The sequence below is a fragment of the Cherax quadricarinatus genome, chromosome 23, assembly GCF_038502225.1.
Source record: "Cherax quadricarinatus isolate ZL_2023a chromosome 23, ASM3850222v1, whole genome shotgun sequence".
NCBI lineage: Eukaryota > Metazoa > Arthropoda > Malacostraca > Decapoda > Parastacidae > Cherax > Cherax quadricarinatus.
The window spans coordinates 9,555,351-9,581,299 of NC_091314.1; the positions used below are offsets into that span (position 1 = coordinate 9,555,351).

General features: G+C 49.0%; 1 protein-coding gene across 8 annotated transcripts in view; it reads left to right on the forward strand.

Moving 5' to 3' along the window:
* Positions 1-25,949, forward strand: part of Gbeta13F (guanine nucleotide-binding protein subunit beta-1) — a 161,997-nt gene that overhangs the window by 33,731 nt on the left and 102,317 nt on the right. Inside the window, exon 1 of one of the 8 annotated variants that reach the window (XM_070087879.1) lies at positions 25,642-25,949. This exon is cut by the window's right edge and continues 290 nt beyond it. The exons of the other annotated variants lie outside the window; for them this stretch is intronic. The gene's annotated coding sequence lies outside the window, so the exon portion shown is untranslated. Of the gene's footprint in view, positions 1-25,641 lie in introns of those variants that run through there. 8 annotated transcript variants of the gene reach the window in all.

Here is a 25,949-nt window from a genome sequence, read left to right on the forward strand (position 1 = left end):
CTGTGTTAACATTCACAGTGCAGGACTATTCAACCTTTTACCAGCAGATGTAAAAAACATTGTCTGAACAAAGGTAATTTCTAATTGTGGTGGCTGTGTGTGGGGGCACCGGCAGCAACAGTCTAGTTAACCTGCTAGTCAACAACTAAGCCTAGATTCAGTCACAAGTATTATTTATAGTACATACTATATGATTAATTGTGGTATTGTATGCAGGTAAGATACCAGACATAGGACTCCTTTATATTTAGTGGAAATAACCTATAATGTTTCTTTTGGGTTATTCTTGGTTGCTTTATTATTGAGAAACATTGTAGTTTATATTATTCATGTGAAACCTGCAGCATTGTTTATTATTTTTTGTGAAAAAATATATTTCAAGGATAAAAATTTATCACTGAGGAAATGAGATTACTTTGAATGTTCATTGTACAATATAGGGAAAGGTAACACACATTGAGCCATTGACTTTCCACTTAGTCAGTTATCTGGCATGAGGAAGGTGGAAGGGGAATCATAAGTTTCCTTATTTTTGTGCTGTTCCAGCCATGTTACTGTGAATTTTTGTCCTTTACCTTGGATTTTGTTGTTTTATCAATTTAGTCTGTTTACAGTGTGCAGATACCCTGTTTTATGAGTTATTATGAAACACCAGCAGTGTGGCTACCTTGGTCAGTATGGGAGTTATATTGTGGGACAAAAGCTTGCTGTATTTCCCTATCATATTCCATCATAGGACCTGCCTAGTATGGGCCAACAGGCCTGCTGCAGTGTTCCTCCTTTCTTCTGTTCTTATGTTCAATTCAGGATGGGTTGTATTTTTAAGAGGTGCAGGTAGCAAGCAGATGCTATAGTGGTACCAGCCTTTCTGTAACTACTTAGTTTAGGTATTTAAGTTAAGGCAATTACAGTATATACGAATAATTTTTTTTAAGTTTTAATAATTACACATCCCAATCCCAAGCACTACTTCTTACTAGTACATAATGCCCATTCCTCGGGTACTGTGTGACACCCTACAGCTTTAGTGCTTTGTAAATAAAAAAAATTCACCTGCTGGACTATTTATGGAGCCAGTAGCTCTCTGGGTATGTGCGTGGGCACGTGTATATACATACATACTCGCCTATATGTGGTTGCAGGGGTTGAGTCACAACTCCTGGCCCTGCCTTTTCGCTGGTTAATACTAGGTTCATTCTCCTGGCTCCAAGAGTCTTACTGTACCTCTTCCTAAAGTTGTGTCATTAGGAAGCATTTTTTTCAATCTAGAGTGGTGAGTAAGTGGATTTGCAGCAGTTGGAGATTTAAGACAAAAACTACATGGGTTCAAGAGTATATATAACCAGACCCTGGAGGTCAGGAATAGGTAAAATGGCTTAAAAGAGTTAAAGAGATAGGGCTAATAGTTATGTCATGACCCCTGAATACCTAACTAGGCTAGTAAGTGTAGTCAGTAGGCTTTAAACAGGACAGTCCCATCCCCCAAACATACCCCATCTCTCTCTCTATAACCTATCCCAACAGGAGGCTTCTCGTGGAGCCGCTGTTTCCTTGAGTCCCTGCCTTGCATAATAATGCTGCTACTGCTGCTTATTATGGAGATCAAATGGCAGAAGGTGGATGCTAGTTGGTGTGCATGTCCTTTCCTGGGTGTGATAGTGGTCCTTATGACCAAGGAATGTAAGTTCATTGTTTAGTTTTTTGAGGTGACTCCACCTGGTGGTTCTGTCCTAACACTGTTGTTGCCACCTCACCTGTTGCCCTCAAGGTGCTGAGGAGCTATGCTTCGCTTCATCCTTAGATCTAATTTGACTGCTTCTCATTACTCAGGTGCTGTATGACCAATTTGGGTTTATTGCTTCCTGTTGAGTTAAAAATGCCTACATATTTCCATTGTGGAGTCTGTAGTTGAAATTGTCACCCGCTATCTCTACTTGCCTTCCTCCCTCCCTTCCCCTTCCACTTCATATTACTACTACTGTCTTTCCCCTCCCATATTCCCCCTCTCCCTCTAGTATTCCCTCCTTTCCCCCCTGCCCCTTGTACCCCCCTCTCCTTAGTACTCCAGCCTATCCCCTCATTCTTTTACCCCCACATTCCCCCATTCCATAGTACTTCCTACTTCCCCCCATCTCTTGTTACTTCTCTTTCCTCAGTACCCTCTCCTTTCCTCCCTCCCAGTACCCTCTCCTTTCCTCCCTCCCAGTACCCTCTCCTTTCCTCCCTCCCAGTACCCTCTCCTTTCCTCCCTCCCAGTACCCTCTCCTTTCCTCCCTCCCAGTACCCTCTCCTTTCCTCCCTCCCAGTACCCTCTCTTTTCCTCCCTCCCAGTACCCTCTCTTTTCCTCCCTCCCAGTACCCTCTCCTTTCCTCCCTCCCAGTACCCTCTCTTTTCCTCCCTCCCAGTACCCTCTCCTTTCCTCCCTCCCAGTACCCTCTCCTTTCCTCCCTCCCAGTACCCTCTCCTTTCCTCCCTCCCAGTACCCTCTCCTTTCCTCCCTCCCAGTACCCTCTCCTTTCCTCCCTCCCAGTACCCTCTCCTTTCCTCCCTCCCAGTACCCTCTCCTTTCCTCCCTCCCAGTACCCTCTCCTTTCCTCCCTCCCAGTACCCTCTCCTTTCCTCCCTCCCAGTACCCTCTCCTTTCCTCCCTCCCAGTACCCTCTCCTTTCCTCCCTCCCAGTACCCTCTCCTTTCCTCCCTCCCAGTACCCTCTCCTTTCCTCCCTCCCAGTACCCTCTCCTTTCCTCCCTCCCAGTACCCTCTCCTTTCCTCCCTCCCAGGACCCTCTCCTGTCCTCCCTCCCAGTACCCTCTCCTTTCCTCCCTCCCAGTACCCTCTCCTTTCCTCCCTCCCAGTACCCTCTCCTTTCCTCCCTCCCAGTACCCTCTCCTTTCCTCCCTCCCAGTGCCCTCTCCTTTCCTCCCTCCCAGTACCCTCTCCTTTCCTCCCTCCCAGTACCCTCTCCTTTCCTCCCTCCCAGTACCCTCTCCTTTCCTCCCTCCCAGTACCCTCTCCTTTCCTCCCTCCCAGTACCCTCTCCTTTCCTCCCTCCCAGTACCCTCTCCTTTCCTCCCTCCCAGTACCCTCTCCTTTCCTCCCTCCCAGTACCCTCTCCTTTCCTCCCTCCCAGTACCCTCTCCTTTCCTCCCTCCCAGTACCCTCTCCTTTCCTCCCTCCCAGTACCCTCTCCTTTCCTCCCTCCCAGTACCCTCTCCTTTCCTCCCTCCCAGTACCCTCTCCTTTCCTCCCTCCCAGTACCCTCTCCTTTCCTCCCTCCCAGTACCCTCTCCTTTCCTCCCTCCCAGTACCCTCTCCTTTCCTCCCTCCCAGTACCCTCTCCTTTCCTCCCTCCCAGTACCCTCTCCTTTCCTCCCTCCCAGTACCCTCTCCTTTCCTCCCTCCCAGTACCCTCTCCTTTCCTCCCTCCCAGTACCCTCTCCTTTCCTCCCTCCCAGTACCCTCTCCTTTCCTCCCTCCCAGTACCCTCTCCTTTCCTCCCTCCCAGTACCCTCTCCTTTCCTCCCTCCCAGTACCCTCTCCTTTCCTCCCTCCCAGTACCCTCTCCTTTCCTCCCTCCCAGTACCCTCTCCTTTCCTCCCTCCCAGTACCCTCTCCTTTCCTCCCTCCCAGTACCCTCTCCTTTCCTCCCTCCCAGTACCCTCTCCTTTCCTCCCTCCCAGTACCCTCTCCTTTCCTCCCTCCCAGTACCCTCTCCTTTCCTCCCTCCCAGTACCCTCTCCTTTCCTCCCTCCCAGTACCCTCTCCTTTCCTCCCTCCCAGTACCCTCTCCTTTCCACCCTCCCAGTACCCTCTCCTTTCCTCCCTCCCAGTACCCTCTCCTTTCCTCCCTCCCAGTACCCTCTCCTTTCCTCCCTCCCAGTACCCTCTCCTTTCCTCCCTCCCAGTACCCTCTCCTTTCCTCCCTCCCAGTACCCTCTCCTTTCCTCCCTCCCAGTACCCTCTCCTTTCCTCCCTCCCAGTACCCTCTCCTTTCCTCCCTCCCAGTACCCTCTCCTTTCCTCCCTCCCAGTACCCTCTCCTTTCCTCCCTCCCAGTACCCTCTCCTTTCCTCCCTCCCAGTACCCTCTCCTTTCCTCCCTCCCAGTACCCTCTCCTTTCCTCCCTCCCAGTACCCTCTCCTTTCCTCCCTCCCAGTACCCTCTCCTTTCCTCCCTCCCAGTACCCTCTCCTTTCCTCCCTCCCAGTACCCTCTCCTTTCCTCCCTCCCAGTACCCTCTCCTTTCCTCCCTCCCAGTACCCTCTCCTTTCCTCCCTCCCAGTACCCTCTCCTTTCCTCCCTCCCAGTACCCTCTCCTTTCCTCCCTCCCAGTACCCTCTCCTTTCCTCCCTTCTAGTACCCTCTCCTTTCCTCCCTTCTAGTACCCTCTCCTTAACTCTTTTCTAGTACCCTCTCCTTTCCTCTCTTCTAGTACCCTCTCCTTTCCTCTCTTCTAGTACCCTCTCCTTTCCTCTCTTCTAGTACCCTCTCCTTTCCTCTCTTCTAGTACCCTCTCCTTAACTCTTTTCTAGTACCCTTTCCTTTCCTCTCTTCTAGTACCCTCTCCTTTCCTCTCTTCTAGTACCCTCTCCTTTCCTCTCTTCTAGTACCCTCTCCTTTCTTCTCCCAGTACCCACTACTGTCCACTCTCCCTAGTATCCTCTCCTTCCCCCTCTCCCTAGTACCCTCCTCTTTCCCCCTCTCCCTAGTATCCTCTTTCCCCTCTCCCTAGTACCCTCTTTCACCCTCTCCCTAGTACCTTCCTCTTACCCCCTCTCCCCCTCCCCCTAGTACCCTCCTCTTTCCCCCTCTTCCTAGTACCCTTCTCTTTCCCCTCTCCCTAGTACCCTCTTTCCCACTCTCCCTAGTACCTTCCTCTTACCCCCTCTCCCTAGTACCCTCTTTCCCCCTCTCCCTAGTACCCTCTTTCCCCTCTCCCTAGTACCTTCCTCTTACCCCCTCTCCCTAGTACCCTCCTCTTTCCCCCTCTCCCTAGTACCCTCCTCTTTCGCCCTCTCCCTAGTACCCTCCTCTTTCCCTCCTCTCCATAGTATCCTCTTTCCCCCTCTCCCTAGTACCCTCCACTTTCCCCCTCTCCCTAGTACCCTCCTCTTTCCGCCTCTCCCTAGTACCTTCCTCTTTCCCCCTCTCCCTATTACCCTCCTCTTTCCCCCTCTCCCTAGTAACCCTCCTCTCCCCATTTCCCTAGTACCCTCTTTCCCCCTCTCCCTGGTACCCTCTTTCCCCCTCTCCCAAGTAACCTCTTCCTCTCCCTAGTAACCTCTTCCTCCCTCTCCCTAGTAACCTCCTCTTTCCCCTTCTTCCTAGTACCCTCCTCTTTCCCCCTCTCCCTAGTACCCTCCTCTTTCCCCCTCTCCCTAGTACCCTCCTCTTTCCCCCTCTCCCTCGTGCCCTCCTCTTTCCCCCTCTACCTAGTACCCTCCTCTTTCCCCGTCTGCCTAGTACCCTCCTCTTTCCCTCTCTGCCTAGTACCCTCCTCTTTCCCCCTTTTCCTAGTACCCTCTTCTTTCCCCCTCTCTCTAGTACCCTCCTCTTTCTCCCTCTCCCTAGTACCCTCCTCTTTCTCCCTCTCCCTAGTACCCTCCTCTTTCTCCCTCTCCCTAGTACCCTCCTCTTTCTCCCTCTCCCTAGTACCCTCCTCTTTCCCCCTTTTCCTAGTACCCTCTTCTTTCCCCCTTTTCCTAGTACCCTCTTCTTTCCCCCTCTCCCTAGTACCCTCTTTCTCCCTTTCCCTAGTACCCTTCTTTCTCCCTTTCCTTAGTACCCTCCTTTCTCCCTCTCCCTAGTACCCTCCTCTTTCTCCCTCTCCCTAGTACCCTCCTTTGTCCCCCTCTCCCTAGTACCCTCCTTTCTCCCTCTCCCTAGTACCCTCCTCTTTCTCCCTCTTCCTTAAACCCTCCTCTTTCCTCCTTTTCCTAGTACCCTCCTCTTTCCCCCTCTCCCTAGTACCCTCCTCTTTCTCCCTCTCCCTAGTACTCTCCTCTTTCCCCCTCTCCCTAGTACCCTCCTCTTTCCCCCTTTTCCTAGTACCCTCCTCTTTGCCCCTCTCCCTAGTACCCTCCTCTTTCTCCCTCTCCCTAGTACTCTCCTCTTTCCCCCTCTCCCTAGTACCCTCTTTCCCCCCTCTCCCTAGTACCCTCCTCTTTCCCCCTCTCCCTAGTACCCTCCTCTTTCTCCCTCTCCCTAGTACCCTCTTTCCCCCCTCTCCCTAGTACCCTCTTTCCCCCTCTCCCTAGTGCTCTCCTCTTTCCCCCTCTCCCTAGTACCCTCCTCTTTCCTCCCCTCTCCCTAGCACCCTCCTCTTTCCCCCCTCTCCCTAGTACCCTCCTCTTTCCCCCTCTCCCTAGTACCCTCCTCTTTCCCCCCCTTTCCCCCCTTTCCATAGTACCCTCCTTTCCCCCCTCTCCCTAGTACCCTCTTTCCTCCTCTCCCTAGTACCCTCTTTCTCCCTCTCCCTAGTACCACCCTCTTTCCCCCTCTCCCTAGTACCCTCCTCTTTCCCCCTCTGCCTAGTACTCTCCTCTTTCCCCCTCTGCCTAGTACCCTCCTCTTTCCCCCTCTGCCTAATACCCTCTTCTTTCCCCCTCTCCCTAGTACCCTCCTCTTTCTCCCTCTCCCTAGTACCCTCCTCTTTCTCCCTCTTCCTAGTGCCATCCTCTTTCCCTCTCTCCCTAGTACCCTCCTCTTTCCCCTCTCCCTAGTACCCTCTTTCCCCCTCTCCCTAGTACCTTCCTCTTACCTCCTCTCCCCCTCCCCCTAGTACCCTCCTCTTTCCCCCTCTTCCTAGTACCCTTCTCTTTCCTCCCCTCTCCCTAGTACCCTCCTCTTTCCCCTCTCCCTAGTACCCTCTTTCCCCTCTCCCTAGTACCTTCCTCTTACCCCCTCTCCCTAGTACCATCCTCTCCCTAGTACCCTCTTTCCCCCTCTCCCTAGTACCCTCCTCTCCCTAGTACCGTCTTTCCCCCTCTCCCTAGTACCCTCCTCTTTTCTTCTCTCCCTAGTACCCTCCTCTTTCTCCCTCTCCCTAGTACCCTCCTCTTTCCCCCTCTCCCTAGTGCCCTCCTCTTTCCCCCTCTCCCTAGTACCCTCCTCTTTCCTCCTCTCCCTAGTACCTTCCTCTTTCCCCCTCCCTAGTACCCTCCTCTTTCCCCCTCTCCCTAGTAACCCTCCTCTCCCCATTTCCCTATTACCCTCTTTCCCCCTCTCCCTGGTACCCTCTTTCCCCCTCTCGAGTAACCTCCTCTTCCTCCCTCTCCCTAGCAACCTCCTCTTTCCCCCTCTTCCTAGTACCCTCCTCTTTCCCCCTCCCTAGTACCCTCCTCTTTCCCCCTCTCCCTAGTACCCTCCTCTTTCCCCCTCTCCCTAGTGCCCTCCTCTTTCACCCTCTCCATAGTACCCTCCTCTTTCACCCTCTGCCTAGTACCCTCCTCTTTCCCCCTCTCCCTAGTACCCTCCTCTTTCCCCCTCTCCCTAGTGCCCTCCTCTTTCCTCCTCTGCCTAGTACCCTCCTCTTTCCCCCTCTGCCTAGTACCCTCCTCTTTCCCCCTCTGCCTAGTACCCTCCTCTTTCCCCCTCTGCCTAATACCCTCCTCTTTCCTCCTCTGCCTAGTACCCTCCTCTTTCTCCCTCTCCATAGTACCCTCCTCTCTCCCCCTTTTCCTAGTACCTTCTTCTTTCCCCCTCTCCCTAGTACCCTCCTCTTTCTCCCTCTCCCTAGTACCCTCCTCTTTCTCCCTCTCCCTCTCCCTAGTACCCTCCTCTTTCCCCCTCTCCCTTGTACCCTCCTTTCTCCCTCTCCCTAGTACCCTCCTCTTTCTCCCTCTTCCTTAAATCCTCCTCTTTCCCCCTTTTCCTAGTACCTTCCTCTTTTCCCCTCTCCCTAGTACCCTCCTCTTTCTCCCTCTCCCTAGTACTCTCCTCTTTCCCCCTCTCCCTAGTACCCTCCTCTTTCCCCCTCTCCCTAGTACCCTCCTCTTTCTCCCTCTCCTTAGTACTCTCCTCTTTCCCCCTCTCCCTAGTACCCTCCTCTTTCCCCCTTTTCCTAGTACCCTCCTCTTTCCCCATCTCCCTAGTACCCTCCTCTTTCTCCCTCTTCCTAGTACTCTCCTCTTTCCCCCTCTCCCTAGTACCCTCCTCTTTCCCCCCTCTCCCTAGTACCCTCTTTCCCCCTCTCCCTAGTGCTCTCCTCTTTCTCCCTCTCCCTAGTAACCTCTTTCCCCCTCTCCCTAGTACCCTCCTCTTTCATCCTCTCCCTAGTACCACCCTCTTTCCCCCTCTCCCTAGTACCCTCTTTCCCCCCTCTCCCTAGTACCCTCCTCTTTCCCCCTCTCCGTATTACCCTCCTTTCCCCCTCTCCCTAGTACCCTCCTCTTTCCCCCACTCCCTAGTACCCTCCTCTTTCCCCCCTCTCCCTAGTACCCTCCTCTTTCGCCCCTCTCCCTAGTACCCTCCTCTTTCCCCCTCTCCCTAGTACCCTCCTCTTTCTCCCTCTCCCTAGTAACCTCTTTCCCCCTCTCCCTAGTACCCTCCTCTTTCATCCTCTACCTAGTACCACCCTTTTTCCCCCTCTCCCTAGTTCCCTCTTTCCCCCCTCTAGTACCCTCCTCTTTCCTCCTCTCCCTAGTACCCTCCTCTTTCCCCCTCTCCCTAGTACCCTCCTCTTCCCCCCTCTCCCTAGTACCCTCCTCTTTCCCCCTCTCCCTAGTACCCTCCTCTTTCCCCCTCTCCATAGTACCCTCTTTCATCCTCTCCCTAGTACCCTCCTCTTTCCCCCTCTCCCTAGTACCCTCCTCTTTCTCCCTCTCCCTAGTAACCTCTTTCCCCCTCTTCGTAGTACCCTCCTCTTTCATCCTCTCCCAGGTACCACCCTCTTTCCCCCTCTCCCTAGTACCCTCTTTCCCCCCTCTCCCTCGTACCCTCCTCTTTCCCCCTCTCCCTAGTACCCTCCTCTTTCCCCCTCTCCCTAGTACCCTCCTCTTTCCCCCTCTCCCTAGTACCCTCTTTCATCCTCTCCCTAGTACCCTCCTCTTCCCCCCTCTCCCTAGCACCCTCCTCGTTCCCCCCTCTCCCTAGCACCCTCCTCTTTCCCCCCTCTCCCTAGTACTCTCCTCTTTCCCCCTCTCCCTAGTATCCTGCCATTTCCCCTTGCCACTCATATTCTCTCACCCATTTCCCCCTCTCCCTTTCTTCACTCCTGCCTCTCTTGTCATCTCCCTGTTCGTTCTTTTCTTCCTTGAAACTATCTCCCTCAGGGAAGCATAGCTTTGTTCCCACTATGTAACTGTCACGTAGAGTAGGGTAGCAGCACATTGCTATTGTGTCTAATTTTGCTACATTAAAAAAATTATCTCTGGTGTCAGGTAGCATACTGATGAGAGCATTAGACTCACCAGTACGGGTTTGATTTTGTTAGCAGGTTTCCTTGCTCCCCTGGCCACCTAGTAGGAGAATGGGAAACTTAGTCATCTGTTGTGGGTTGTGTTTAGGGGAAATTTTGTTAGAAAGTGCCAGTCCTTTTGAAATGCCATATCCTATATAAGATAACCCCAGTATCTAATAATGTTAATTAAAAAATGCTTCAGCTCATTTCAAAGACTTGTGCTATGATTACTGTATCTTTGTTATATCTTTAATGTATAGCGTGTTCTGTATTAAGTAACATACATGGAACATTGCATTTGGAGCCATCTTTGGGCCAAAGTTTTCACTTACCTTGTTGTCTTAATTTCTTAATGTCTGTATTTTGTGAGAATTTGTTCCAAATGCGATATAGTCTAGAAATGAATGATCACATACCTCTTCGAGAGGGATGCAGCTGGAGTGAAGCTGCTGATGACTCCCCGTCTTGCATAGTAGCCGTCTCTGACTGTACACATAATTGAGGCAGGTATGGGACCTAGTGGACATTGATCTTTTACATCATGGGCCTAGTCCCTATGTACACTGCCATAACATACTGTATTGAGAGAGATGGAAAAATGTACAATAAACCCACTGAAAAGTAAGGGTGCCGTGAGTACAATAGGAGAGCATTGTATCAACATCTGTAGCCCCAGACTATTCAATATCTTACTAGAAGATAATCAGGAACACTGTTGGGGCAAGTATAAAAGTTTTCTAGTGGAAACTGGAAACGTATGTACCTCCACCAAGGGCCAGTTAAAACAGGTTGTGGTGTGTATGTGGGCTAATGGGTCACCAGTAGCAACAGCCCGGTTGACCAGGCAAGCACCAGACAAGCTTGTGGGACTCTGGGAGCAGGGAAATTCTAGAAATTCGTCAAAGATATGTGCCTCATAAATGCCCATGGAATTTCAAGTTCAAGGTAATATGCAAGGCTCTACACGTTAGTAGTTGTAATTACTGCAGAGTCAAGTTTATTGTTGAGCATTGAATCTCCAGTCATTCTCACACAGTGGTTGAGCACTGTGTCTTCCTGACACAAAGCTTAAAATTTGGACAAGAAGTTCCTTTGTGCTGTGTAATTCTTGATCTTGTGCTAACATTTTGTCTTAGGTTGGATGCTGGTATGTACTTAAGGGCGAATTTTGAAATAATGTCTGGTTTCCATTGTCCCTGTGAGATGTTAAACCTATGAGAACAGATTCTATGATTGTTCTTGCATTTGTAGCTGCAGTACGATTTGTGTTTGATGGTGGTAGCTTCCCAGTGAATATTGTGATTTTCCATAACGTCTTTCCTTCATAGCATATGGCCTGTCGGTCCAATGTTGCAATCTTGCATGTATATGTTCAGTCAAGCATCTTAATTACTGGCAACGTTTGAAGTCCCTTGGAATGTAACCAAGAAAAATACATAATATACATCTAGAAATTCCTAAAAGAACTGATCCCATAACTCGGTTGGCAGCTCATACATCTCACATACGGAGTGTCTGTGGTTCATTCCCTGATATGGGTGGAAATGTTGACCTAGCGGTTAAGTAGGTACCTGGGTGTTAGTCGACTTTTGCGTCATATGATTGTAGTACCTCCCAGGATGGCGTCATGGGATGGTAGTACATTCAGGATGGCATCATGGGATGGTAATACCTCTCAGGATGGCATAATGGGATGGTAATACCTCCCTGGATGGCATCCTGGGATGGTTGTACTTCCCTGGATGGCGTCATGAGATGGTAGTACCTCCCTGGATGTCGTCATAGGATGGTAGTACCTCCCTGGATGGCGTCATAGGATGGTAGTACCTCCCTGGATGGAGGTACCTCCTTGGATGGTGTCATAGGATGGTAGTACCTCCCTGGATGGAGATACTTACCTGGATGGCATCATACGATGGAAGTACCTCCCTGGATGGAGGTACATCCCTGGATGAAAGTACCTCCATGGATGGTAGTACCTCCCTGGATGGCGCCATAGGATGGAGATACCTCCCTCGGTGACATCATAGGACGGTGTTACCTCGCTGGATGGTATCATTGAATGGTAGTACCTCCCTGGATGGCATCATGGGAGGGTAGTACCTCACTGGATGGCATCATGGGAGGGTAGTACCTCCCTGGATGGCATCATGGGAGGGTAGTACCTCCCAGGATGGCGTCATGGGAGGGTAGTACCTTCCAGGATGGCGTCATGGGAGGGTAGTACCTCCCAGGATGGCGTCATGAGATGGCAGTACCTCCCAGGATTGCATCATATAATTGTAGTACCTCCCAGGATGGCGTCATGGGATGGTAGTACCTCTCAGGATGACATAACGGGATGGTAATACCTCCCTGGATGGCATCCTGGGATGGTAGTACCTCCCTGGATGGCGTCATGAGATGGTAGTACCTCCCAGGATGGCGTCGTGAGATGGTAGTACCTCCCTGGATGGCATCATAGGATGGTAGTACCTCCCTATATGGCACCATGGGATGGTAGTACCTCCATCGATGGCGTCATGGGATGGCAGTACCTCCCTGGATGGCGTCATTGGATGGTAGTACCTCCCAGGATGGCATCTAGGGATGGTAGTACCTCCCAGGATGGCATCATGGGATGGTAGTACCTCCCAGGATGGCATCATGGGATGGTAGTACCTCCCAGGATGGCATCATGGGATGGTAGTGCCTCTCAGGATGGCATCACGGGATGGTAGTACCTCCCAGGATGTCATCACGGGATGGTAGTACCTCCCAGGATGGCGTCATGGGATTTTAGTACCTCCCAGGATGGCGTCATGGGATGGTACTACCTCCCTGGATGGCGTCATGGGATGGTACTACCTCCCTGGATGGCGTTATGGGATGGTAATACCTCCCTGGATGGCGTCATTGGATGGTAGTATCTCCCTGGATGGCGTCATGGGATGGTAGTACCTCTCTGGATGGCGTCATGTGATGGTAGTACCTCTCTGGATGGCGTCATGGGATGGTAGTACCTCCCTGGATGGCGTCATGGGATGGTAGTACCTCCCAGGATGGCGTCATGGGATGGTAGTACCTCCCTGGATGGCGCCATAGGATGGAGGTACCTTTCTGGATGGTTGTATATGAGGGTAGTGCTTCCCTTGATAGTTGCATAGGACGGTAGTGCCTCCCTTGATAGTTGCATAGGAGGGTAGTACCTCCCTGGATGGTTACATAAGAAGGTAGTACCTCCCTGGATAGTTGCATGGGAGGATGGTAGTACCCTAGGTGGTTGAATATGAGGAGGGTAGTACCTTGGGTGGTTGAATGTGAGGAGGGTAGTCAGTCCCTGGATGGTTACATAGGAGAGTAGTACTTCCCTGGGTAGTTGCATGGGAGGAGGATAGTACGTCCCTGGATGGTTGCATAAGAGGGTACCTCCCTGGATGGCGTTATAGGAGGGTAGTACCTCCCTGGATGGCATTATAGGAGGGTAGTACGTGTACCTCCCTGGATGGCGTTATAGGAGGATAGTACCTCCCTGGATGGCGTTATAGGAGGATAGTACCTCCCTGGATGGCGTCATAGGATGGTAGTACCTCCCTGGATGGAGGTACCTCCTTGGATGGTGTCATAGGATGGTAGTACCTCCCTGGATGGAGGTACTTACCTGGATGGCATCATACGATGGAAGTACCTCCCTGGATGGAGGTACTTACCTGGATGGCATCATACGATGGAAGTACCTCCCTCGATGGAGGTACATCCCTGGATGGAGGTGCTTCCCTGGATGGAGGTGCTTCCCTGGATGGAGGTGCCTCCCTGGATGGAGGTACCTCCCTGGATGAAAGTACCTCCGTGGATGGTAGTACCTCCCTGGATGGCGCCATAGGATGGAGATACCTCCCTCGGTGACATCATAGGACGGTGTTACCTCGCTGGATGGTATCATGGGATGGTAGTACCTCCCTGGATGGCATCATGGGAGGGTAGTACCTCACTGGATGGCATCATGGGAGGGTAATACCTCCCTGGATGGCATCATGGGAGGGTAGTACCTCCCAGGATGGCGTCATGGGAGGGTAGTACCTCCCAGGATGGCGTCATGGGAGGGTAGTACCTCCCAGGATGGCGTCATGGGAGGGTAGTACCTCCCAGGATGGCGTCATGAGATGGTAGTACCTCCCAGGATTGCGTCATATGATTGTAGTACCTCCCAGGATGGCGTCATGGGATGGTAGTACCTCTCAGGATGGCATAATGGGATGGTAATACCTCCCTGGATGGCATCCTGGGATGGTAGTACCTCCCTGGATGGCGTCATGAGATGGTAGTACCTCCCAGGATGGCATAATGGGATGGTAATACCTCCCTGGATGGCATCCTGGGATGGTAGTACCTCCCAGGATGGCGTCGTGAGTTGGTAGTACCTCCCTGGATGGCATCATAGGATGGTAGTACCTCCCTGGATGGCATCATAGGATGGTAGTACCTCCCTGGATGGCACCATGGGATGGTAGTACCTCCATCGATGGCGTCATGGGATGGTAGTACCTCCCTGGATGGCGTCATGGGATGGTAGTACCTCCCAGGATGGCATCTAGGGATGGTAGTACCTCCGAGGATGGCATCATGGGATGGTAGTACCTCCCAGGATGGCATCATGGGATGGTAGTACCTCCCAGGATGGCATCATGGGATGGTAGTACCTCCCAGGATGGCATCATGGGATGGTAGTACCTCCCAGGATGGCATCATGGGATGGTAGTACCTCCCTGGATGGCATCATGGGAGGGTATTACCTCCCTGGATGGCATCATGGGAGGGTAGTACCTCCCAGGATGGCGTCATGGGAGGGTAGTACCTCCCAGGATGGCGTCATGAGATGGCAGTACCTCCCAGGATTGCGTCATATAATTGTAGTACCTCCCAGGATGGCGTCATGGGATGGTAGTACCTCTCAGGATGGCATAATGGGATGGTAATACCTCCCTGGATGGCATCCTGGGATGGTAGTACCTCCCTGGATGGCGTCATGGGATGGTAGTACCTCCCAGGATGGCATTGTGGGATGGTAGTACCTCCCAGGATGGCATCATGGGATGGTAGTACCTCCCAGGATGGCATCATGGGATGGTAGTACCTCCCAGGATGGCATCACAGGATGGTAGTACTTCCCAGGATGGCATCACGGGATGGTAGTACCTCCCAGGATGGCGTCACGGGATGGTACTACCTCCCTGGATGGCGTCATGGGATGGTACTACCTCCCTGGATGGCGTTATGGGAGGGTAGTACCTCCCTGGATGGCGTTATACGAGGATAGTACCTCCCTGGATGGCGTCATAGGAGGGTAGTACCTCCCTGGATGGCGTCATGGGATGGTAGTACCTCCATGGATGGCGTCATGGGATGGTAGTACATCCATGGATGGCGTCATGGGATGGTAGTACCTCCATGGATGGCGTCATGGGATGGTAGTACCTCCATGGATGGCGTCATGGGATGGTAGTACCTCCATGGATGGCATCATGGGATGGTAGTACCTCCATGGATGTCGTCATGGGATGGTAGTACCTCCATGGATGGCGTCATGGGATGGTAGTACCTCCCTGGATGGCGTCATGGGATGGTAGTACCTCCCTGGATGGCGTCCTGGGATGGTAGTACCTCCCTGGATGGCGTCCTGGGATGGTAGTACCTCCCTGGATGGCGTCCTGGGATGGTAGTACCTCCCTGGATGGCGTCCTGGGATGGTAGTACCTCCCTGGATGGCGTCATGGGATGGTAGTTCCTCCCTGGATGGCGTCCTGGGATGGTAGTACCTCCCTGGATGGCGTCCTGGGATGGTAGTACCTCCCTGGATGGCGTCCTGGGATGGTAGTACCTCCCTGGATGGCGTCCTGGGATGGTAGTACCTCCCTGGATGGCGTCCTGGGATGGTTGTACCTCCCTGGATGGCGTCCTGGGATGGTTGTACCTCCCTGGATGGCGTCCTGGGATGGTATTACCTCCCTGGATGGCGTCCTGGGATGGTAGCACCTCCCTGGATGGGGTCCTGGGATGGTAGTACCTCTCTGGATGGCGTCCTGGGATGGTAGTACCTCCCTCACTGGTTGCTCTCTACCTACTGTCTATACTTGCATGTCACAGCTGAGAAGATCTGTTTTGTATTTAAAGGTTAGAGTGTAGTCATGTGTGGAGACGTGTGTTTGGCTCCTACGGGTTTTGCGCTCCCTCTGAATGTAATGAATATAATATATTTTATGTAGTTATCAAGTTACTACTACCAAACAAGGAAACATACACCGAGAGGTGTGGGTACCTCTGTCAGCATAGTTGCTGAATCCCCTTGCATGTGTTGTATAGATTAACTGAGCATTATAGTACCATCCATGTGCTTTATATAGAAGATCCCTAGGCCTGTGACTGTATGACGTCACGGGATGTTGCATGAGTGAGTGGGTCGCTCTGCCTTGTCCTCACTCCGCGCTTAGACATACGAAGGCAAGCAGGCAGGCTGGGCCCCAATTCTTTACCACAGTCTGACAATACATATCGTTACCATCCAACAAGTGTGTTTACCTTCAACCATCATATCTCCTTACGAACCCCCACGACACCTCTATTTTAGGATTGAAGCATCCTTGGCTAGTGATAGGAAGGTTAGATGTAGCGTCAAGAGGCGCTTAAGTTTCCCTGTCTCCTAATATGTTTATTTTCCCCCTCTAATCTTCCTTGTCCATAATTACTATCGCATTTGCTTTGTTTTCGTAAGGTGAAGTCTAGGATCTTTCCTTAATTCATGGTATAACTTGGTATAGATGGTATAATTCTTTGAGGACAGTTGTCCTCAAAGATTTGTTAAGTTTAACCATGAATTAAGGAAAGATCCTAGACTTCACCTTCCGAAAGCAGACAAGGAAAATATGATAGTAATTATGGACAAGGTAGATTATAGGGGAAAATAACATATAATTATAAGACGGGGGAACTGACGTGCCCCATAATGGTTGAAGACAATTAAGTAGTGGATATTCTTCAAAATTAGTAAACCAGCCTAGTTTATGATTAAAGACAATGCACCAGTTGGGTTTCTTTATTATTGGAACATTTCACCTACACAGTAGGCTTCTTCAGTCATATACAGAAGCAGCAGGTGTAGTAGTGATATGAAGGTAATGTAATCAGCCCATCAACCTTGGAGATGCGAGGTGGTCAGTCCCTCAGCCTGGAGAAGAGTTCAGCTCCATGTTCTGGAACAATATCGCTCCAGACCTTGGAGCTGAAGTCTTCTCCAGGCTGAGGGACTGACTACTTCAAATACTCCTTCTCCAACGTTGATGGACTGATTATATCATCTTCATTTCACTACTACACCTGCTTCTGTATTTCACTGAAGAAGCCTACTGTGTAGGCGAAACTCTTCAACAATAAAGATACCCAGCTGTTGCATGTCTTAATCAACTTGTCGGTATTTTATACCATTTTCAACAAAACCAGCTTAGGACCAGGTGCACTTCCTGTGTCATACTGGCACAGACTTTCGTTATAAGTTAGTAAAACTGACCTTCAAGACAAGACAGCTATTAAACTGTAGTATGGAGTCAGGATATGCTAGGTGACCCATTCGGGTTTGGCGCTTGTTTCCGAATGTACTTTGGCGTGAAACTGTGGAGCCATATTCGGTCAAAGGGGCCAGTAGTGTCCAGTGCAACGACTGATATTGGCTTCGTAGTTAGCAGGGCCAGACATTGGTAGCCATGGGAAGGTGCAGTGGTTAGTTGGCCACACTGATTAAAGCACAATGGTTAGTGGGTAGAGTGGTTAATTGGTACAGGTGGTCAGTGGGTTCAGTTGTTAGTGGGCACAGTGGTTAGCAGGCAGGGTCCAAGTCAGTGGGTAAGCAATGTGTTGAGCTGAGTCAGCAGCACTACACGCTTCATATCTGCCGGAGTTCAGGTTCGAGGGATGCTGACTGTTTGAACGTGCAGTTTTATACAAGGCAGGTTTTAGAGTAATGATGATACAGCTCGCTGCATATTTGCAACAGTTAGAATGATTTATTTTCAGTAGTAAGTGGATGGTACTGTTGCAAGTTAGCTTTAACCCTGGAGTCTCTATACTGCATGAAACAGGACTCGCGTTTGGTAATTTATCCAGTTACTAATGGGATTTCTATATCTTGTCACTGCATTTGTTCTTAGGAAGGCAAGTTATGTTTTCATTTTGTCATATAGTGTAACGTCTTCAGTGCTTCTCACTGTTCCCTCTCATTCTTAACGCTCTCTCCTCTCAACATTCAGGTTTCTGACTTTAGACCCCCTCATCTTTCACTCTTGTGGTCCCTTCTTTCCCATTTATTATTCCTTTCTTAGTGTTCTACTCTTAACGTCCCCTCCTCTCTCTCTAACATCAGGCTTCTGGCTCCTGCTAAGACTCCCTCCTCCCTGGCCACCCCAGGTGCTCTCAAGTATCCGCCTCTAAGTAGTGGCCCTTCTCCCACACCTCCATAAATGCTAGCTCCTTCACCGCCCTCTACCACAGCCCGTCTCTCTCTGCACTGCGGCCAGCACTGCGCCTGCAAGCTCGTTTAGTTTTGAGCATTTCTTATGCATTGATATAGCTTCCGTATCATAGTGGATTATCAACATGTATTACCTGTGAGGTGAGAGGCCAGGGAAGGCAGGCTGGTGACTTTCTTCTTACTTATAACTCGTGCACTTTGTATCGCCTGGGGACCTTGGTTTTGCATCCTTTACCGTCCTCTCGTACTCACAGCCTCTAGTGTTACTTCACCCTCATAAACCACTAGCATATTTTTTATTGCCATTTGGTAGCTACCCAAGGATTAATAAATAGCAAACAAACTCTTATGTAAGTGTTAGAGTGTGATGCATCATAAACTTAAAAAGAATCTCTCTCTCTCTCTCTCTCTCTCTCTCTCTCTCTCTCTCTCTCTCTCTCTCTCTCTCTCTCTCTCTCTCTCTCTCTCTCTCTCTCTCTCTCTCCCCCCTCCCTGCCTCTACTTCTCTCCTCCCAACACCTCCCTCTACTTCCCTTCCCCCCCGTTTATTTATTCTAAGTAATCATAACTCTGGAGGAAGGCATGGCATTTCAGCCTAGCGTGATAGCTTGTTTTTTTTAGTTGGTTTGAATGTTTTGTATGGGTTTGTCTCCGTTTTTGATTTGCAAGTATTTGTTATGTATGCATCTTCGTTTTTGTTAAAAGCTCTGAATAACCTTATAGAACATACCTTTGGTAAGCTTCGAGGTTTCTCTCTCCAGCAGTCCGGCCCGAGGCCAGACTTGTGTGTTAGGTTAGGTAAGGTTTGTCAGGAAACAGGAAGTATTTCCTGACGTGGATCTTAGTCATACATTGACCCGCAGCTGGAGTTTTTGATCCACTGGCTTACCGGTCCACCCCTTTAAAAATTATGGTTATGATTGTAACCATTAGATTTTGTTTTGATTTCCTCGTTGAATGCTTGATCAGCCAGACTGTTGCTGCTCGGGCACTTGCAGCTAGTATTGCAAAGTACTTTGTAAGGGCAACAAGTTCCCTTATATCCAGGGAAAGTTCAACTATGTTGCTCTGTTATTCAGTGCCAGAAGCCTCGGGAACAAAATGAACTTAGAAAAATACAAAACATTAACTGGGATATTCAGTCAAGCCGGGACTTCAAAAACTGGATTGTTGTCACTGCGGTCAAGAAAGAGGAAACAGTGGATACAACACCTATGTATGGTTGCAAGGATGTCTTGACCCTCACAGCCCAGCTTGAGGTCAGGTTTCCTCAACCTGTAATATATAAATTAATCATGTTAACTTATGGTTAGCCAAAGTTTAATGTTTCCAATATTTGATTACAGTAAAAAAAAATTGTCAATGGTATAGAATAGCGACAAGTAGAAGAGTAAGACAAGGGCAACAGTTGGTTTTCTTTCTTGTCAACAGTAAAGATGCCCAACTCTTGTACGCATCTTACCCGTCTTTTTTGTGTATTTTGACTGATTTTTGCTATTATAACAAAAATGAATATACCTCGCTACTTCCACAGCGTCCAGTATAGATTCTCCGCATTGGATTGATAAAGTCAGTGGCTGGTAAAACTTCTCATTGGTAAAGATACCTAAGTATTACACGTATTTTATTCACCAGTCGAGAAGCCCAGCATTTGTAGCCTAATACTCTTAAAAGGTCCTGGAACTATGGATCCGCACCCTTAAGAGACCCAGGAGCTGGAACTCAACCTGGCAATACACTGAAAATATTTACGGAGTAACATACTCAGAAAATCAAGACAGCGCAATGGCAATGATGTGCATTTTCTCTGCCGGGGTAGACTAAGCAAAATTTATTAAACTTCATCCTAAAATAAAGCTGATTTTTTTTCAGTTTTTTTTTTTTTTTTTAGATTTTCGTAGTTATATTCATATTTTAATGCTGTGCAATCTGTAAAATAAATAGTTCCTTAAATTTTATTCTGGAAAAAAAAAAAGTTTTGGCAGAAGCTGCCGCAGCTACCAGTCTTAGCTGATGTGTGGTGTGTATTTTTGCCGTCGGGGTAAACTAAGCTAAAGCTACTTTTAATTTTTCCTTTTTGAGAAAAACTGGCCATGGCAGGACTTCTACATCAATCGCCCATGCAAAGCTTAAGAGTGAAAATAATACTGGCACATTGGCACCTTTACAGTTCAGTAAGAACAAGAAGCTTTTTCTAAGTTAGATGTACCAGCCTAGGAAGTTTGAAGCCGATCAGGAGGAGGATTCTAAAATATCGCACCAAAACCAGTATTACAGTAGGTGAAATAAAATTTGGCAGATTGGCATCTACATAACCCAAAGCAAATCTGAACTTCCCCTAAGATACACCAGCGTTGAAAATTTGTGTCAGAATAACCATTTTCCAGTTATCGCAGGAAATCAGTACGCACTTCAAATTGTTCATTAAAATCGGCATATTAGGACTTGCACTACACATCTGAAGGCATTTCGCGCTCTTCATATCCAGATCGAGTGCACAGGTACTGGTGGCTTAGTGGCCGAGTTACGACTTGTCACTTGTCCAGTACATGGTCGGTGTCATTTCAGTTCGAGATCAAATCGATTCCTTCTCTGAAAGTATTTTCACGGTGAACGAAGAGAAGAAATCGAGTTACTCCCAGAGAAACAGTACATTGTGAGAGAATAGTAGGTTCCAAGGCATGTAAACAAGTTCAGGTGAATCGTATTCTCATCTATAATAGCCATATAAGAATATAATAAAAATGTCAGGCAGAAATTATTATACTGTATTTATAAACCAACGAACGTGACCTTGGTCAGAAAATTCAGATATAAAATGTGACAAACTAAAATAAAAAGACTGGTTCCATAGAACTAGAAACCTGATGAATGTTGATAGTTACCCTACTTTATAAATCTTTTCTTTGCATCTTTCGTGGAATGAATACAACCTGTATTGATGGGTTATAGCACAGCGAGTTGCGGAACTTGTACAACCATACAGGCAAGTATGAAATCATTAGTTGGTCACTATGATGGAAAAGACGAGAAAAAAGGCGAGTACTGCTTGCAGTAAAAAGTCTGATGTGTGTCGCTGATGCAATACATCCAGTAATACAAGACCCTGACTTAATAGTTCAACTTGAAATACTGAATACTCGGTCTACGCACTCGAGAGATAGACTGCTTCGGTTTAAAAATAATCCACGTGGGCCAGCGGGCCACCATCAGCAATAGCCTGGTTGATCAGACAAACAACAGATGAGCCTGGCCTAGGTCCGGGCTCCAGAAGTAGAAAAAACTCGAAACTCGTCTAAGGTTCTCCAAAAGTTTGAAATGCATGGAACAAAATGTGCTCATGATTATAAGGAAACTTGAGAAAATACATGAAACATTATTATTTCATGGATCATGGAAGGTAATTAAGGAGCATTAACAAAGCAAAACCTCTTAACTAAACCCATGTTGAAAATTCTGGAATACACAGCGTGCGGGTGACCGTACAGCGTCACCACTCGTGTAGTACCTGGCTGCGCCCACCCATGTAATAGTATGTGTTATGTTCTTATATATTGGGTCGATAAAATCTCATGTGAGGGCGAAACGTAGAAAAGGTGTTCTCTTACCAGATGATGAATTGTTAGCCTTAAAAGAAGGTGTAAAGAAACCATTCGTCCTTACTAGATTCCTATGGACTCTCCGAGTAGTGCCATATTGTGAAAGATATTCATTACTAGATTCCTATGGACTCTCCGAGTAGTGCCATATTGTGAAAGATATTCATTGTGAAACACGAATACTTCTGGATTTTTTTTTTGTGGGAACTTGTTCAGGATTGATGGGAAAAATGGAGTGAGCTACATGGGAATTTCAATTATGAAATGTGGCAACATTGCGGGGAATACCTAATTATACTTAGACATATACCTTAGGTTAATATACGTTAGCCGTATCCGTTATAATAACAAACAATAAATTTCGGTAGGCTAAATCGGGCAGAAATCAACGGATTTTAATTCTGAGGAAATTGAATAAAGTAATTGGACAGGTTGAGCTGACAGCTTGTATCTACCTACCTGGAGGGTATTCCGGGGATCAACGCCCCCGTGGCCCGTTCCATGACCAGGCCTCCCGGTGGATCAGGGCCTTATCAACTAGTCTGTTAATGTTGGCCGCACTTAGTCCAACGGACGAACCACAGCCCGGCTGATCTGACACTGACTTGAGGTATCTGTTCAGCTTCCTCTTAAAGACAACCAGGGGTCTATTGGTAATTCCCGTTATGGCTGGTGGGAGGCTGTTGAACAGTCTTGGACCCCGGGCACTTAGTGTTTTCTCTTGGTGTATTAATGGCGCCCCTACTTTTCATTGGGGGTATGTTGCATCGCTTGCCAAGTCTTTTGCTTTGGTTGGGAGTGATTTCTGTGTGCAGATTAGGGACCAGTCCCTCTAGGATTTTCCCGGTGTAGATTATGATGTATCTTTCGCCTGCGCTCCAGTGAGTACAAGTAAAGTGCTTCCAAGCGTTCCCAGTAGTTAAGGTGTTTGACGGAACTTATATGTGCAATGAAGGTTCTCTGTACATTCTCTAGATCTGCAATTTCACCTACTTTGAATGGAGATGTTAATGTACAGCAGCATTCCAGCCTAGAGAGAACAAGTAATTTAAAAATGATCATTGGCTTGGCATCTCTTGTTTTGAATGTTCTCGTTATCCATTCTATCATTTTCCTCGCAGATGTGATAGTGGCATTGTTGTGATCCTTGAAGGCGAGATCCTCAGACATACCACTCCCTGGTCCTTCACATTACTTTTCCACTATTGTGTGATTAGAGTTTGTAGTATATTCAGTTCTAGCTACTATATCCTCCAGTTTTCCAAAACGGAGTTGTTGCAATTTGTCTTTGTTGAAAATTGTATTGTTCTCCGTTGCCCATTGGAAAACTAGGTTTATATCTTGGAGGTTTACCATGTCCTCAGTAGATGACACACTCATGCAGATCCTGGTATCGTCTGCAAAGGATGATACGGTGCTGTGGTTTACATCTCTGTCTGATATGAAGATGAGGAACAGGATGGGGGTGAGTACTGTGCCATGTGGAACAGTGCCTTCACTATGACAGCTTCCGATTTAACTTCGTTTACCACTGTACACGGTATATATAAAAAATCAATTGAATAAAAATTTATTTGAAAACCACTTAAGGAGAAATTTCCTAGCACTTTCAAACTCCTACAACATACATCGAGCAATATCAAATCCTAGAGATTATCTCGCACTGCATAATTTGAACATAATTCCACCTGGACTTGCTCCCAGAGACTACAAGAAAAAGTCTCAGTTGGCAACATTTACACTAAATATCTGTCACACCTGATGTTCTAATGCACTCACCATTCCTGACGTATCCAGCATACATACCACTGTCATTCACATAGCGACCACTCTTCTCATTACCACTACCTCGTGGGTTTAGCGCTACTTTCATATTGTAGTAATTACCACTACACCTGCTACTACCACCCCTCATTACCACTACACCTAAAACCACCCCTCTCATTGCCACTACATCTAATACACACCCCTCTCATCACTACACTTAATACCACCCCCTCTCATTACCACTACACCTAATACCACCCCTCCCATTACCACTAAACCTGGCTGCTACCACCCCTCCTAGTACCACTGTACCTAACTAATACCACCCCTCTCATTATCACTACACCTGACTACTACCACAACTCTACCACTACACCTGGCTACTGCAAACTCTCTACCACTACACCTGACTACTACCGCCCCTCTCATTACCACTGCACCCGACGACTACCACCGCTCTCAATACCACTACACCTGGCTACTACCACCCTTCTCGGTACCACTGCACCTGATTACTACCACCCCTCTCAATACCACTACACCTAGCTACTACCACCCCTCTCAGTACCACTGCACCTGACTACTACCACCCCTCTCATTACCACTACACCTGACTACTACCACAACTACCACTACACCTGGCTATTGCAACCTCTCTACCACTACACCTGACTACTACCGCCCCTCTTATTACCACTACACCTGACTACTACCACAACTCTACCACTACACCTGGCTATTGCAACCTCTCTACCACTACACCTGACTACTACCACAACTCTACCACTACACCTGGCTATTGCAACCTCTCTACCACTACACCTGGCTACAACAACCCCTGTCAGTACCACTACACCTGATTACTACCATCCCTCTCATTACCACTACACCTGACTATTACCACCACTCATTACCTGTGCACCTGACAGCTACTATCCCTCAGTACTAGTGTACCTGACAACTACCACCCCTCATTACTACACCTAACTACTACCCTCTCCATAACTACTGTATCTACCAACCACCATAACTACCACCCCTCACAACTACCACTCATCGCAACTACCACCTCACCACAACTACTCACACAGTTATCACAACCACGATACCTCCCTATACCCTCCTTCACAACCACGATACCTCCCTCTACCCTCCTTCACAACCACGATACCTCCCTCTACCGTCCTTCACAGCCACGACCCCTCAACCATAAACCCCTTCACAACCACGATACCTTCCTCCACCCCTCCACAAACCACGATCCCTGTCACTACAACCACTATCTCCTGTTCAGAGCCACGGTGGCTCACCAAAGTACAACCCATTCACCACAACCACGACCTTCACAACCCCTTCATTACAACCACGACCACTGCACCACAAAACCTCTCTACCAACCATCCATCAACCACCACCAGCCGTCACCACAACTCCACCCCTTACCCCAACTACCACCAGCCCTCATCACAACCACCACTCATTATCAACTACCTCATCACTGCCACCACCACCTCTCGCCACAACCAGCACCTGCCCTAACCACAACCACCACCAGCCCTCGCCACATCTCACTTCCACCACTAGCCCACATCACATCACCCCTCACGATATCCACCACCACCTCACACATCCCTCACACCTCACGACATCCATCACCTCTCACCACAACCACTATCAGCCCTCACCACAACATCCCCATCACGCGCCTTACCCCTTCTCATCACAACTACAACCACCTTTCATTTAAAAATTTATTATCCTCCCTGCTCTGTGGCCACTATCACACTTCCTGTTGCTCTCACAAGGTAATATCATATTGAAATAGGCTTTACCTAATTTTTGTCACTTTAGGTGGCAATGCTATGAGAGCGCCGTTACCTATACCTCGCTACAACAGTGCTGCCACACCTTCACATTTTTCTGGCCCATTTTATTCATCTTGGCAATCTTCTGTAAGGGTGCGTATTTTGCGTTAGTCTGCTAGCCTCCATACATTTGTTTTTACGGTACGTGCAAGTGTTTATGCATGTATATTTGTCTATACGCGTGCATGCATGTTTGTATAATTATACTCGTATGTATACAAGTGTATGCAGGTGTTGGTGCGAATACACTGTATGTGTGTACTGATAGGAGGTTTGCATCAGACGAAGTATGTGTGATCGTGTCTGTTGGGCATGGTTGCCCGCCCACCGTGGCTGGTGTTTTCTGGTGTAATCTCTTGGTGAGGATGGGCGTGCGACGGGCGTGAGTGCGTGCAGTGGCCGTGGCAGGTGTGTATGGGATCGATGCGTGCGTGTGTGCGTGGTGCGGGCGTGGCGGGGCAGTGCGGCTGCGCAGGGGGAGCTGCGCGCCGGGCCACGCGCTCCACTCAGTCGCTTTCTGGACTTGGTGCAGAGTGGGTGGTCTGCGCTGCACTCCCTGCCGGGTTAAGTCGGGACTGGAGCACGCAGTGCTAAGTGTCGGTGCAGCAGTGCATAGTGTGGGTGATTGTACGCCTACGACGCTTTCTTGTCCTCTAAACCAGCGGTCACACACTCAACGCAGCAGCCGCAGGAGCGCAGCCCCCCCCCCACCCCCCCCCACAAACAAGCCGCCCTGCTCCACCGCCATCTTGAGCCACTACACACCCCTCCACCACCACCTCCCTCGCTGCTGCTGCTGCGGCTGCTGCTGCTGCCGCCGCC